We start from the raw sequence: 13393 nt of genomic DNA, 5'->3' as shown, positions 1-13393 counted from the left end.
TAAAGGCCCTCCCGCAGCGAACCATTTGCCTGTTTACGGCGGCCCTACAGTACTCCTTTTAGTTTTGGGGTAATCCCAGCTGCTCTAAAGCATGCAGTGGTTACTCATCTTCTGAAAAAAACTAATTTAAACCCTCAGGCGGTGGCCAGCTATAGGCCCATTTTCTTACTTCTGGCTATAATGAAGCTCATGGAGGCTGTCATTACACCACAGTTTTCAAAATGTTTGGAAAATAACCGATTGCATCCTTTTCAGTCTGGATTCCAACCAGCAAGAGGTACGGAATTTGTTATGATATCTCTGGTGGATGATTTAGCCCTACTCCAGGACCGCAGGGAGGGCGGAGAGCTAATCATCCTCAACCTCTCCGCGGCTTTCGACGCTGTGGATCACAGCATTTTACTGACCCGCCTTGAGCAAGTGGGTGTTACAGGGTCCTTATTGGAGAGGTCTGTCTTGTCCCCTCTCCTTTTTAAAGTTTATATGCATTTGTTGGCTCAGTCTGGAGTCCTTTTCTATACCTATTCCGATGACACTCAGTGTTTCAGCTTGACTCCCCACAATGTGAACCTGCTGGAAAACTTTGGCACTGCTTGGACAATATAGGAAAGTGGATGTTGGCCAATTGGCTAAAGCTGAATGGGGATAAAACTGAGATGTTGGTGTTTGGTCCCCAATCGGCCGGTAGTCTGTGCAATTCTCAGTTTGGCCCGAATCGCTTGGCACATGCCCAGCAGTCTGCACATCTGTAAAGAGTCTAGGGGGGAGTCAGTCGGTCGCTAGAAGCTCCGATTTCAGTAGTGTGTAATGCAGGGTTTGGTAACTTAAAATACTAAGGAAGATACTGCCTCTCCTGCCCTCGGTAGCCATACCATGCTGTTTACATCTTTGATAATAGGGTCACTGACTACTGCAACAGGATCTACTTGGGGCTGCGCTTAATGTGCCCCGTCTGACTTTGTCCGTTCTCCTGCGGTGCCTGCATTGGCTCCCAGTTGCAGAACTGATCAAGTTTAAGATACTCTGCCACTCCCTGCGCTCTGTACAACGTAGGCCCGGCGTATTTAAAAGATAAGATCGAGCGCTATCACCCAACTAGGCAGCTGCGTTCATCTGCTCAGGCGCTACTTAAAGTGCCTAGATATCAGGGTGCACGTTTTGGAGGCTCTTCCTTTTTGGTCGTGGACCTTACACTGTGGAATCTTCTCCCTCTGGCTCCGAGAGTCACAGTGGAGTACCTTCCCTTTCAAAGGGCACTTAAGTCCTTTCTGTTTTAATCAGTCAGCATGCATTCTTGATGATAGTTTTTTTCTGCGTACTGCCAATAGCAGCGCCTAGACGCCTTTGGGCTGTAGTTACGCTTTATATGTTTTTAATAAATAAATTAAAATCCTGCTCTGCTGGTTGGTGTGCGCCTATACATGATCCGCCTGCTCCATAAGAGGAGCAAGGCCATTGGTTCCAGCCGAATCAGTCCGTCTTCCATCATGTGCGTGCTGCAGTAATTATCTTCTCATGTCAAAGGTCAAAGAACAAATTAATTATACTCCTATCATACGACTCCTTTATCACTCATACTGTGCACTTAGCAGGCCTTAAGATGAGCACAAAGGAGGATCTGGGGCACTCAAACCTTCACACACACCTGTCACTCACTCCCTTCCGCGCCATCTGGCTCCACGGTCTCGACCCTCATTTTGAACTATACTTGATCCCTCCCAGCACCTCACAATACAAATCACATTGTCACTGCAATGATGTGCCCTGTCCATCCTCTTTGAACATTTCAGGACTTTTTACTTTGGAGTTGGTGGTCATAGGGCAGCTGGTGCCATGGATTTTCAATGATCTTAAGTTTTAATCCGCTATATGGGCTATAACTCGTGGTCGCTTGGGGATGGGCTGGGTCATGCCTTGGTCAGTGTGAGATAACATGCACACCAGCCGCCGGTCTGTGATCGTGGCCTTGTAGGGCACATTCCTGTCGAGCATCTTTGCAATGCTGTTAGAACAATGAATAGGCATTGTAGCAGTTGAGGGGGTGGGCTGTCCTCATTGGAGCTCGGCCATGGCTGGAGAGTTCCCTGGTCTCACAATATGGGCCTAGTGGATGCAATGCCACATTTGCCGTGCAGGCCTTTCCTTCCACCTATAGTTACTAATATCTACTCAAATTAGCAGTGGTGCTCGCACCCTGCGCTATACTATGTGGATAGACTATATCTGGTTATATTGGTGTGGGGTCCTTTTGTACTGGGAGGTGGTCCTCTCACCGTCCCCCTGGCCCCATCATGCTTTGAATGCATCTTGTCTGACTCTAAAGTGCCTAGGGGTTGGGTCGGGGCTGCCCCTTCCCAACATTCCCCCCTTTCATTAATTCTACAGTAATAAATTCTGCTATACCTGTGCGCTCCCGTTCCCTCCTCTCAGCTTCAACTTATGACAGAGTTCCTTTTATTGGCACCCAGGTCCTACACATTGACCGCAAACTCTCCCCCTGGCGTGCATACTCTTCAGGTGAGCAAGTCATATAGATGCATCTCCCCCTCCTCTGCCAGGACCACCCAAATCCCTTTGTAATTTTCTAGATCAGGCAGTGGAGAAATCATAGTGTGGTATAGATGATCAACATTATCTCCATTCGGGATGCGGAGCATTTCATATTTAGGCCCACCGTGTGGGATATCAATCTGTACTTCTTTTGTCTCGCGAGTTGCTTTTGAAACCCCATTTGATACCATCATTCCTGCGCACATCATCGAAGGCCCACATTGGCACATCATCAAAGGCCCAGCTGACAGGTGCAGAAAATAACAAGGATGAACACAATAATGGGCATTAACATCTTCACAATCGCTCCGAGCCACGACGGGGCTCAACTAAATGCCAGAGTTAACCAATCACTGCCTGTACCTATCCCTCCAACATCATGTGAACACCCAGGCCATGGATAGCTGCGATGATGTGGGATAATGGGCCTCATCACGACCCAGACGGTAAGTTACCGCCTGGGCCGTGACTTTACCACCATGGCGTAAACTATGTTTACGCCATGGTGGTTGGCGGACTTACCGCCCCATTCCGACCTTGGCGGGGCGGTAAGTCCCCAATCCCCATTTACCCTTCCCCATTCCCATTTTTGCCCCATAGGGCATAATGGGAGTGGGGAAGGCGTTAATTACGCCACCGTAAATTACGGTGGCGTAATTAACTCCATGGTCCCTTAGCGCCATGGATTTTAACACCTGCTAAAAGCAGGTGTTAAGTCCGCCATGGCGTTAAGGGACCTCGTACTCAGGCGGTAAGGGTCGGCGCTGTTTACGGCGCCGTAAAACCCTTATCGCCTGAGTTGTAATGAGGCCCAATGTGTTCTCTGCATCGTCTGGAGGCACGAATTGCCACATTTTTTGCAAACCCCACCTTCCCTTGCTGTTAACATGTCCAACACATATCGGTTTTGCATCGTCATAAGTCTTAATGCACACATCTCAACTTTGATTACGTTGAACCCGTTCTCTGTATCATCTGCGAGCTGGACCAGCTCCCATCTCACGATCTGCAACCATTTGGCATTTGCTGCGGCCTGCACTCCTGGCAAAAGTAAAGATGCTATTTCAGCAAGCAATGTAGAAGAGTCTTTGGATATGTAATTCGATCTTTTCATCCTCTTTGGTTGTTGGAACTGTCCTTTTCCTGGCAGGATGTGAAGCTCTTGTGTGGGCAAAAGGCCCTTATCTTCATTTTCGACTATGGGGAGACTTGTTGGCACCTCGGCAGGCAGTGCTCCCCACTTCAGGCGTTCTTCTGGGATTACTAATACCGCTGAATGCAATGTGGCCAGCGAACAACAGCCCCTCCATTATGGTGGGAGGTGCAAGTAAGCTTGTTGGTCACAGACCCAGTAGTAATCCATCATCGCTGCTGTTCCTTTCTTCATGTCAGTGATCAGGGGAGTCTTATTGCAATGTTCGTTCGAGCTGATAAAGACTGTACCCTTGCTGCGGAAACTCTATATTCTTCTTCGTTGTGTACTCGCACCGACTTTTCCATTGATGCAATCCACGTCAGCTTTGTGATATGGTCTGTCCAGATTTATGCACAGAAATTGTCCACCCGCTATCCTTTCCTTGCTATATGTTACCAGTCCTTCTACCAGGCAAGGTAGTGTGTTATCCTGCCAGTTATTATTGACATCTTTATGCCCTTTCAAGGTCAGATATGGCAGCTCCACACTCTTGATGTCCTTTGAATTGCTGCTGCACTATACAAGATTTGGACCCACCATTTGTAGTTGCACACTATGTGCCTGGAATGTTCCTTTTATTCTGCATAGCACGAGATTGAAAAGGCATTATATGTCTATAATTGGGACTGCTTGCAGTACTAGCATCTTGGGAGCCCCTCCTGCATGCGGAATGAGTGAACACACATAACAACTTCCAGTCACAACAGTTCTTCCCATGCCACTCATGTCGGAATACCATGAGTTAGTAAACCCGGGATGGCGGATATCCTCAATCACATCCAAACCCATCACTTGATACTTTTAAAAAAAATGGTTTTATTGATTTTACAACAAACAAAACATAACTTTCACTCCCGACATTTTCAGTTACATGTGTGTGTGTCACAGTTTACATTCCCTGTTTTTCTACTTAATGTCTTCCCGCCTCCCTTCCCCTTAAACTCGAGCTCTCCCCCTTGTACCCCTGGCTCCTGTTACTCTGGATCAATTCTCTTCCTGGTTCTCGGGCAGGTCGTCATCACTGGGGTCACTTTAGGTGTACCGTGCAACGAGTCTATCATTTGTCTCCATTCCATCAATGGTCCCACTTCTTCTCCCTCCCCTCTGTTAGCCGCCTCATACCATGCCATTGTCTCTACGTCTGTCCACTTTAGGAGATCCTTCCACCACATCTCCAGTCTAGGTCTATGAGCAGCTTTCCAGCTCATGGCAATTCTCCTTTTGCCCAGGATGTATGCTAGGCCTTTGAGTTTACATGCATGTCTCAGGTTACGTTGCCTGTTGAATCCCCCCAGCATGCATGCCCATATGGATTCCACGTCTAATTCGGAAAACTTGTGTCTAATTTCCCTCCAAAATTTCCCAACCTCTGGGCACGCCCAGAACATGTGGATCATCCCAGATCTCTCCTCTCCACATTTGGGACATTTTTGTGTCTCTGCGTTTCCGAATTTTGCTATCATTTGGGGGGTCATGTATGCTCTGTGGGTAACATATAATTGGATTTGGTGTAGCCTGGCATTTCTGGACACCTTCTTATGATACCTTTGAGCCCTCTCCCATTGCCCATCCTGCATGACTTTTCCCGCCTCCTCCTCCCAGTCCCGTCTTAGTTTGAGTGTCTCTTTTCCCACTCTAGACATAGCTAATTCGTATATCCTGGATATTTCATGCCCTTCCTCCGAGATTTCATACATTGTTTCAATGGCAGTATCCGGTTGCTCCGCTAGCGCTATTTCGGACCATGTTTCTTTCACCCTTTTGACTATTCTGTTATATGTAATATGCTGTCCCAGCTGTACCCCTGTCCCGTCCACTATTGTTTGGAAATCCATGGCCTCCCTCTCTTGCCAGATATCTCCCAGGGCGTCTAGGCCCACTGGCTCCCAATATTTCCAGATCGTTCTCCTTAGTTGGTCATCTGCTCCGCATAGAGCCAGGAGTGGTGCCTGCGGGGAGCACGGGCCGGGCCTCCCATGGTCCGGCACTCTTTATGCCATACCTCCCAGCCCAGTGTTAACAATCTCGGTCTCCCCCGCATCTCTGGTTTGGGTAGCCTATTTATTCTCGTAAAAAGTATGGGGCACTCTCCTCCTTCAGCTGAATTCTGCTGTCTCGTCCTCCACCAGCCACCTGGCTATGTATTGTAGTTGTGCCGCTAGGTGGTATATCTCAAAATTTGGTGAGTTTATCCCCCCTCTGTCATACGCATTTTGTAGTTTCCACAGGACCACTCTGTTTCTTGTGTTATGCCACAAGAACCCCCTGCACAGGCTGTGCACTTTGGTGAAGAAGTGCCTGGGCACCATGTATGGGATCTTTGTGAAAAAATGCAATAGCCTAGGCAGGGCCACCATTTTCAGCAGGGCTGCCCTCCCTACCATAGCCAGGGGGAGTTTTGCCCAAAATTCCATGCTATTTTTAACGCCCTCTACTGCTTTCTCTGTGTTGTATTTGTGCCCCGCCGCCGCCGTGTGATAAACGTTGATCCCCAGGTATCTGAACATTTTGGTCTGCCAGGCTATCTGCAGAGTGGGCAGGTTTGTTTGTGGAATACCTTTGTATCTGCTCAGGGGAAACATACTAAATTTTTTGGTGTTGATCGTTATCCCGGATAGGGCCGCATAGCGCTCCATCACTTCTAAGATGTATTGCAGGTTCTCCTCTGGGTAACGCAGGTATAGGAGCATATCGTCTGCATCTAGCTATATCAAGTGTGGTCCCCCTTTGGTGCGCACCCCTATCTCACTATATTGCTGTCTAAGATAGATTGCTAAGGGCTCAAGTGCTAGTATATACAACATCGGCGACCATGGACAGCCCTGTCTCGTGCCTCTACTTAATTACCACCTCTCCGATATGATCTTTCCCGTTTTCACTCTGGCTATGGGTGAGCTATACAGCATTTTCACCCACCGCAAGTACCCATGTCCCATCCCGTATTCCTTTAAGGCCGCCATCAGCGATGGCCATCGGACCGAGTCAAATGTCTTGACTGCATCAAGCGAAACTACTGCTATTTCGTCTGGATCACTCTCTGTCTGCTCTATAATGTGGTGGAGCCTCCTATGATTATCAGATATGCTCCTGCCCGGGACATACCCGGTTTGGTCGGGGTGTATTAGTTTGTTTATTATTGGCTTAAGTCTATTTGCGAGTACTGTCGTGAGGATCTTGCTGTCTTGGTTCAACATGGACAATGGTCTGTACGACCTGCAATCCACGCTGGACTTGACTGGTTTAAGGAGGGGAATGATTACTGCCTCTCTCAGGGATTCTGCCAATCTCCCCTTTTCGTATGCCTCGTTCAGCATTGCCAGTAACGGGGGAAGGATCTCTTGTCTGTATGTTTTATAAAACTCGCTGGAAGCCCATCTGTGCCTGGGGCTTTTCACGTGGGTAGATGTAGCACCACTGCCTCTAGTTCCTCCAGTGTAACTGGGGCTTCTAGGTTCTCTCTATCTTCTGCGCTTAGTTTGGGCAATCCTATGTCTTCTAAGACCTCCTGCGTTTCCCTCACCATGTCCTCCCCCATATCAGCATAAAGGTGTTTATAGAATCCCAGGAAGTTCTCATTCACCGTTTCTTGGGTATTCCAAACTTGTCCCGCCTCCCCCACTATCTCTCTGATTGCGGGCCTTGGTTCCTCGTTTTTATATAGCCATGCTAGCAGCCTCCCTGGTCTGTCCCCTCCAGCATGTTGTCGTTCAATATATTTCTTGTAATTCAGGTTGCTTAGCCTCTCGCATAATTCCACGCCCGCCAATTGCAGCTGGCTCGCGCCTTCCGCCTGTTCCTGCGAGGTCCCCTCTTTTTCCATTATTGTTTCCAGCTTCTTTGCTATATCCTGCAGCTCCCGCTCTATGTCCCTCTGAAGCCCTTTAGATTTGGATATGGCCACCCCCCTAATTACCACCTTGAAGGCCTCCCACAAGATCCCCTCCGATTCCACACTCCCCGTGTTATGTTCGAAGTAGCTTATTATCTCTTCCCTTAAGTCCTCTCGGAATGTGGCATCTCTCGGCGCCTCGGCTGAGTCTCCATGTTGGAATTCTGGCTCTTGGGGGCTGATGCCGTCACTGCAGAACCAAAGGGGAGTGGTCCGATAACATCCTGGCTTTGTATTCTGAGCCCACCACTTCCCTTGCTACTCTGGGGGTAGTGAACACATAATCCAGTCTCGTATACAAATCATGTGGGGCCGCATAGTGCAAATAGTGTTTTACTGTCGGATGCTGCTGCCTCCAGATGTCCTCAAGCCTGAAATCTCTCAGCAGGGCCCATAATGCTCTTGCTGCGGGTTTATCTAATTTCGTATCCAATCTGTCTAGTTTAGGGTCTAGTGTACAATTGAAGTCCCCTCCCCACCTGTGTGGGGGCTGATCTTTCTATTTAGCATTTTATAGTAAGTCACAGTATCATGGTTGGGGGCATATGTGTTAATAATGCTTATTTCCCTATTTTCCAAGAGCCCCCGGAGCGCTACCATCCTCCCATCTGGCTCCACCACAGTCTGTAGTATCTGAAGAGGCACCTGTGGTGCTACCCAAATGAACACCCCCCTGGCATATGCTAAGTATGTGGCTCCAAAAGTGGTGCCCTTCCACTTTTTTTTAATTACCTCCTGTTTCTCCTTCGTGAGGTGAGTTTCTTGCAGCAGGGCTATGTCTATTTTTTGCCTTCTCAAGTACATCATCACTTTATTTCTCTTCAAATAGGTGTTGAGCCCCCTGACGTTCCAGGTTATCATTCTAAGGTCACCCATCACCCCTTCGGTCTCTCCACCCGTCCCTCCCTCCATTATTTCTAGCCCGAGAATACTTATCATGGGTTGTGCATGGAGGCGTCCGGGTGCATGCTCGTTCCCTAACCACTACCCCTTGAAACTCCCCAACTCCCTCACCTCCCCCCTCCCATACCAACCCCAACTGTTGCCCAGTTCCATCCCTGGATCTCAGGCGATCCTGCATTTGGTCCCGTCCAGCTACACCGGCACCAGCCACCCAGCAGGAGGTTACCGCTGTACTGGAAACCCGACTAACCTATCTAAGGGGGTGTGAGGTTGGGTGCTCTTTTTCTCCCTGTTATGCATCACAGTGCGCTGCCTTCCCGTTATCTAACACGTCTATAATCAAATCCCATTGTTACATCTTTATACAGCACCTTGCTCTCCGGATTGCTGCGTCATTTCTCCGCACTGCTTCCCTTGTGGTCTCCCTTTCCTTCCGGGCAATTTTGTGCATCCAACCAGTCTGACGCCTCCTCTGGGGTGTCGAAAAACAGTGTCCTGTTCTTGTGGAATACCTTCAATCTCGCTGGGTACATCAACATGTACCTCTGGCTCGATTCCCGAAGCCTCCTCTTAACTGCTCTGAAGTTGAGCCGCCGTCGTTGGACCTGGAGGGTGTAGTCAGGGTATGCTGTTATTGAGGCAGACGCCCTTTGGATCGTGCCTCCCTTGCAGAGGTATTCCAGTATCCTTTCCCTGTCACGGTAGTTTAATATCTTGGCTTAAATGGGTCTCGGGGGGGCACCCGGAGGGGGCCTTCTTGCCAAGGCTCTGTGTGCCCTTTCCACTGCAAATCCCTGGGTAAGTGTTCCTCTGCCTATCTCTTGCAGCAACATGGATTCAACGTACTAAGTGGGGTTAGATTCCCTCTTCTCCTTCGGGAAGCCCCACGATGCGTATATTGTTCCTTCGCACTCATCCCTCTGCTTCTTCAGCTCTACTCTCCAGGTTGCCCACCTGCTGTCGCAGCGCGTGGATCTCTGAGGCGTGCGAGGCGCAAGCTGCTGTGTTGGCCTCCACTTCTTTTTCCAGTTCTCCTGTGTGGTCCGCTATTACCCTTACATCTTGTCTAAGGAGGTTCAGGTCTATTTGTACCGCATCTATTTTGGATTTCAGTGCCACCTTCAGTGTGGTCATGGCGGCTTCCAATTTCGCTTCCCACGTCGATTTCAGGTCTGCAATGGCTTCCAGGATCTGCCGGTCTTCTCGCGCTGGGGATGCATCCGGTTGGGCGCCTCTGTCCTTGCTTCTGGCACCCTCAGTTGATTGCGGGGTCTTGGCGTAGTCCTCCATCGTTGGCTGTTTCCCTTTTGTTTTGTTGAGCTTAGTCGCCATGTCTAGTGCTGTGCCGGGTGAGCGAGCACCCTGTTCCAGGCGTTGCGGTGTGTTGCCACTGTTAGGGGCCCAGCCTTGCGTGTGTGGGTAGCCCACTTGTGCGTTCTCAGGGCAGTGGTCTCTTTTGGGCTCGTTTGACCAAGTACTACCTGGATCAGTCCCACTGCTTTGTAGCGTTAGATGCAGGTGGTCTCAGTCTGTTTTGCTCTGCATACTTGTCTTCCGCGTATATAGGCTCTTGGTCTGTCCGTCCGGCGAGCCTTACCCAGGTGACCTAGACCATGTCACCGCTGGGTGTCCTTCAGCCCCCAGATTCCGGCTGCTTTTATGGTCCCATCCTACTCGTGTGGCACTCAGGCTGCCTGGCTCAGACGAGCCTCCAAGTGTATCAGCCCTTGTGTGCCCGCAGCCTGTGTTACTCTGTCACTTGTCCTGCGTGCATTTGCTTGCCACGAGCTTCACGTAGCCATCCATCATAGGATTGGGCATCCACTTATAATATGGAGTATTGCTGCTCCCTGCTTGTGTCCGTACCTTATTTTATTATTATTGTTTGTCTCTGTGCCTTATATAGGCTGCCTGTGTGGTCCTTTGCGGCAACGCCCCTGATTCCAGGGCCCAGTATGTTGCAGTGCGACCTGGCTACCACTTGCCAGCCGCTTATATCCATTTTGGGGTGTGCCCTGTGGGCAGATTAAGGGTTCCAGGTCATTCAGTGTGTGACATTTATGTGTGCCCCCCAGTGCAGCGCCTCCACATTTCTGTTCCTGGGTACACCTTCCGAAGAGGGCAGAGACTACTGCAGCATGTCATACGCAACTCGCCTCTTGTTTACTGCCTTCCTTGGGGCTGTCTGCTCTGTCACACACCCGCCTCCACAGCCATCATGTTCTTTTCCCTGTGGCTTTCACACGCATCTGGGCTCCTGTCCCCCAGAACAGCTGACTGTTGTGGCCGGGCTCCGAGGCCTTCCTTTGTCTTCCCTCCAGCTTGTTTTCGTGGGGGGGCTCGAACCCCTTTGCTCCTTTGCACCCTGGCGCACCGCTGTTGCAACGCAGCCGGTCGCGGTACACTAGTGGGCCCCCCCGCAGGCACGGCGTCTCAGGCTCCTAGTGTTTTGTTTCTCCAAATTCGCCCCGCAGGTGGGCCCACGAGGGCATACAATAACCCAGTCCAGCCCGGGTCCCATTCGGACCGGCCTCACTGCAGGCAGCTCAGAAGTGCCCTCCGGCGCCCAAACCCAGCGCGCGCCCTACCCCGATGGGGTAGCTGTTCCGGTGCTGCGCGTCCTTCGGGTCCGCGGCACCCAGTATGCCTCCTTGCCTGGTTGCGCCTCTCTGTCCCGGATGTTTCTCCACCACTGCACGCCACTGTGTCTCTGTCGGCGTGCCTCTGGTGCCGTGCCCGCACCTTCCCGCTGTGGGGGTCCAGTCCAATGGTTGCACAGTTCTCCTCAGACAGTGTGTTGGCTCTCGGATCTGCGGCGCCGCCGCCTCTCCGTGCCTGGATACTCTCCGTGCTGTTTGAAGCACCGTTAGTATCCTCGGTCTGAGCACTTCCCCCGTCCTGCACTGTTAGTTACGTTTGCAGTGTCTCCGGGAGCCAGGTCCGCCAGTTCCTTTTGCAGGGCGTCTGTCTAGTGTTGTAGTGGCCCACTGTGTCCTGTTCCTTTGTTCTATGGCCCGGCAGCCATTTTTTCGGGGGGTCTGCCAAGTTGTTAGTCCTCTTCACACGAGGCCCTGTTCGCGCTGGTGGTCGGATTCAATTTTTACCCTGTGCATCATGTGCCGTGCGCGTTCCCATACATTTGCTCGTCCTCACACCAGTTTTTTGCGGTCTAGAAGGCAGATTATTGCAGGATGCTGTGCGGATCACTGGCAGCTCCGGAGCTTCCTGTCCTCCTACATGGTCGTCTAGCCACGCCCCCCATGCCTTAATACTTGTCATATTTTTTTCATACCTCCCTTTTCATTATTCTCTACATGATTTCAGGGATGGCAGCTTTAATAGTGCTGTCGGAAATAACATATTGTTTTGCATTGGTAGACAACTCCTTCTCGCTGAAAACAACCTTTTCACTGTTTCCCCCACTGTTGTGCTGTGCTTGTTATATTCATTTCCATTATTAATATTAGTGTTCACATTATTACTAATATATGTAACTTCGCTAACATTAACATTTATATGTATTGTCCCGTATACAATCCCATTCCCCCCCCTTATACGACCTCCCCTCTATAAGATCCCCCCAATGCAATCACAATAGTACTATCAATATCACATAGAGACATGTGATAATGGTTAACCCACAATAAACATAGGTCCTTAGTTTCTCATTCGTGCATGTACACCTTGGGTCCCTACTTAACAAATTATTTACATTTGTCACATCCATCTTCTTTCCTGAAATGAAAACAGATACACAAGACAACGAAAAGGATAGACGTAGAAGACATTATTCTTACACAAAGAGATAGAGAAAAATGCTCCTGAAAAAAGAAAGATACAGAGCTAGCAGCTAAGCTTCGGCCTGCCTCTGGAGCATGCTATTGCATAACTTATGGCCCCTGGACAGGCTGGTAAGGTAGATGGGGTACAGGTACTGCTACCCCTTGTTTTTAAGATAACTGGTGTACCAGACTAGTATCTGGAGGTGCCCTACGAATGTCGGAGAGGTGGACCCAATAGCACAACCCTTTAACTTTTACTGTGAGGGGAGTGCAAAACACCACCTTGTAAGGCCCATGGAACCGAGGGTTGTTCCACCTGCGTACGCAATTGCGGACGTATAAGAAGTCCCCAGGCAGCAGCGGTTGTGTGGTCATTTACACAGGATCTGTCACTGTAGTAGTTGCGACGCCCGGTGTCTCTGTCGTCTCAATCCTGGGATGTGCAATCTGTCGGGAGACGCATTTAATTGCCCTAGTTAGTGTGGGCAAATCATCTTTGAACTCATCACCTAGCACTGCTGCCGTCATATGTGCGTCTGAAGCCCTACTTACAGGGGATATGGAGTATGCATACGCCGACCAGTGACCACTTTGTGAGGTGACAAATGGTGGTATTTGCTTAGCTGCGTGTGTAAACTGAAGAGGGCCAGGGACATCATCTTCAACGTGGTACAGAGTTTGGATAACTTGCTTTTGAGAAGCCCGTTATTCTCTCCACAATGCCATTGGCCTGTGGGTGATAAATCAAACACAACCGGTGCTTGATGTCAAGTAATGTTATGACAGGCTGAAATAATGCTTTGAAAAAAGGTGTGCCGCTGTCTGACCTTACAATCCAGCACACACCCCATTGAGGGTAAACCTTGCATACTAGAAATCAAGCAGCACGCTTGGCATCCAGATGTGAACACGGTCCTGCTTCCACCCATCTTGAGAAAGGACAAGCCAATACAATGAGGTACCTAGTTCCATTACAACACTCACCCATATCAGTGTGATCTATGTGACATTCACAGAATGGCATAGTAGGGCAGGGCAAGGTGCCCCGTAATGTCCGTAGTGTCATCCCTGTAC

The sequence above is a fragment of the Ambystoma mexicanum genome, chromosome 3q (genome assembly GCF_040938575.1).
Source record: "Ambystoma mexicanum isolate Mex_15411 chromosome 3q, UKY_AmexF1_1, whole genome shotgun sequence".
NCBI classification, from domain to species: Eukaryota; Metazoa; Chordata; class Amphibia; order Caudata; family Ambystomatidae; genus Ambystoma; species Ambystoma mexicanum.
This window is presented reverse-complemented; position numbering follows the sequence as displayed.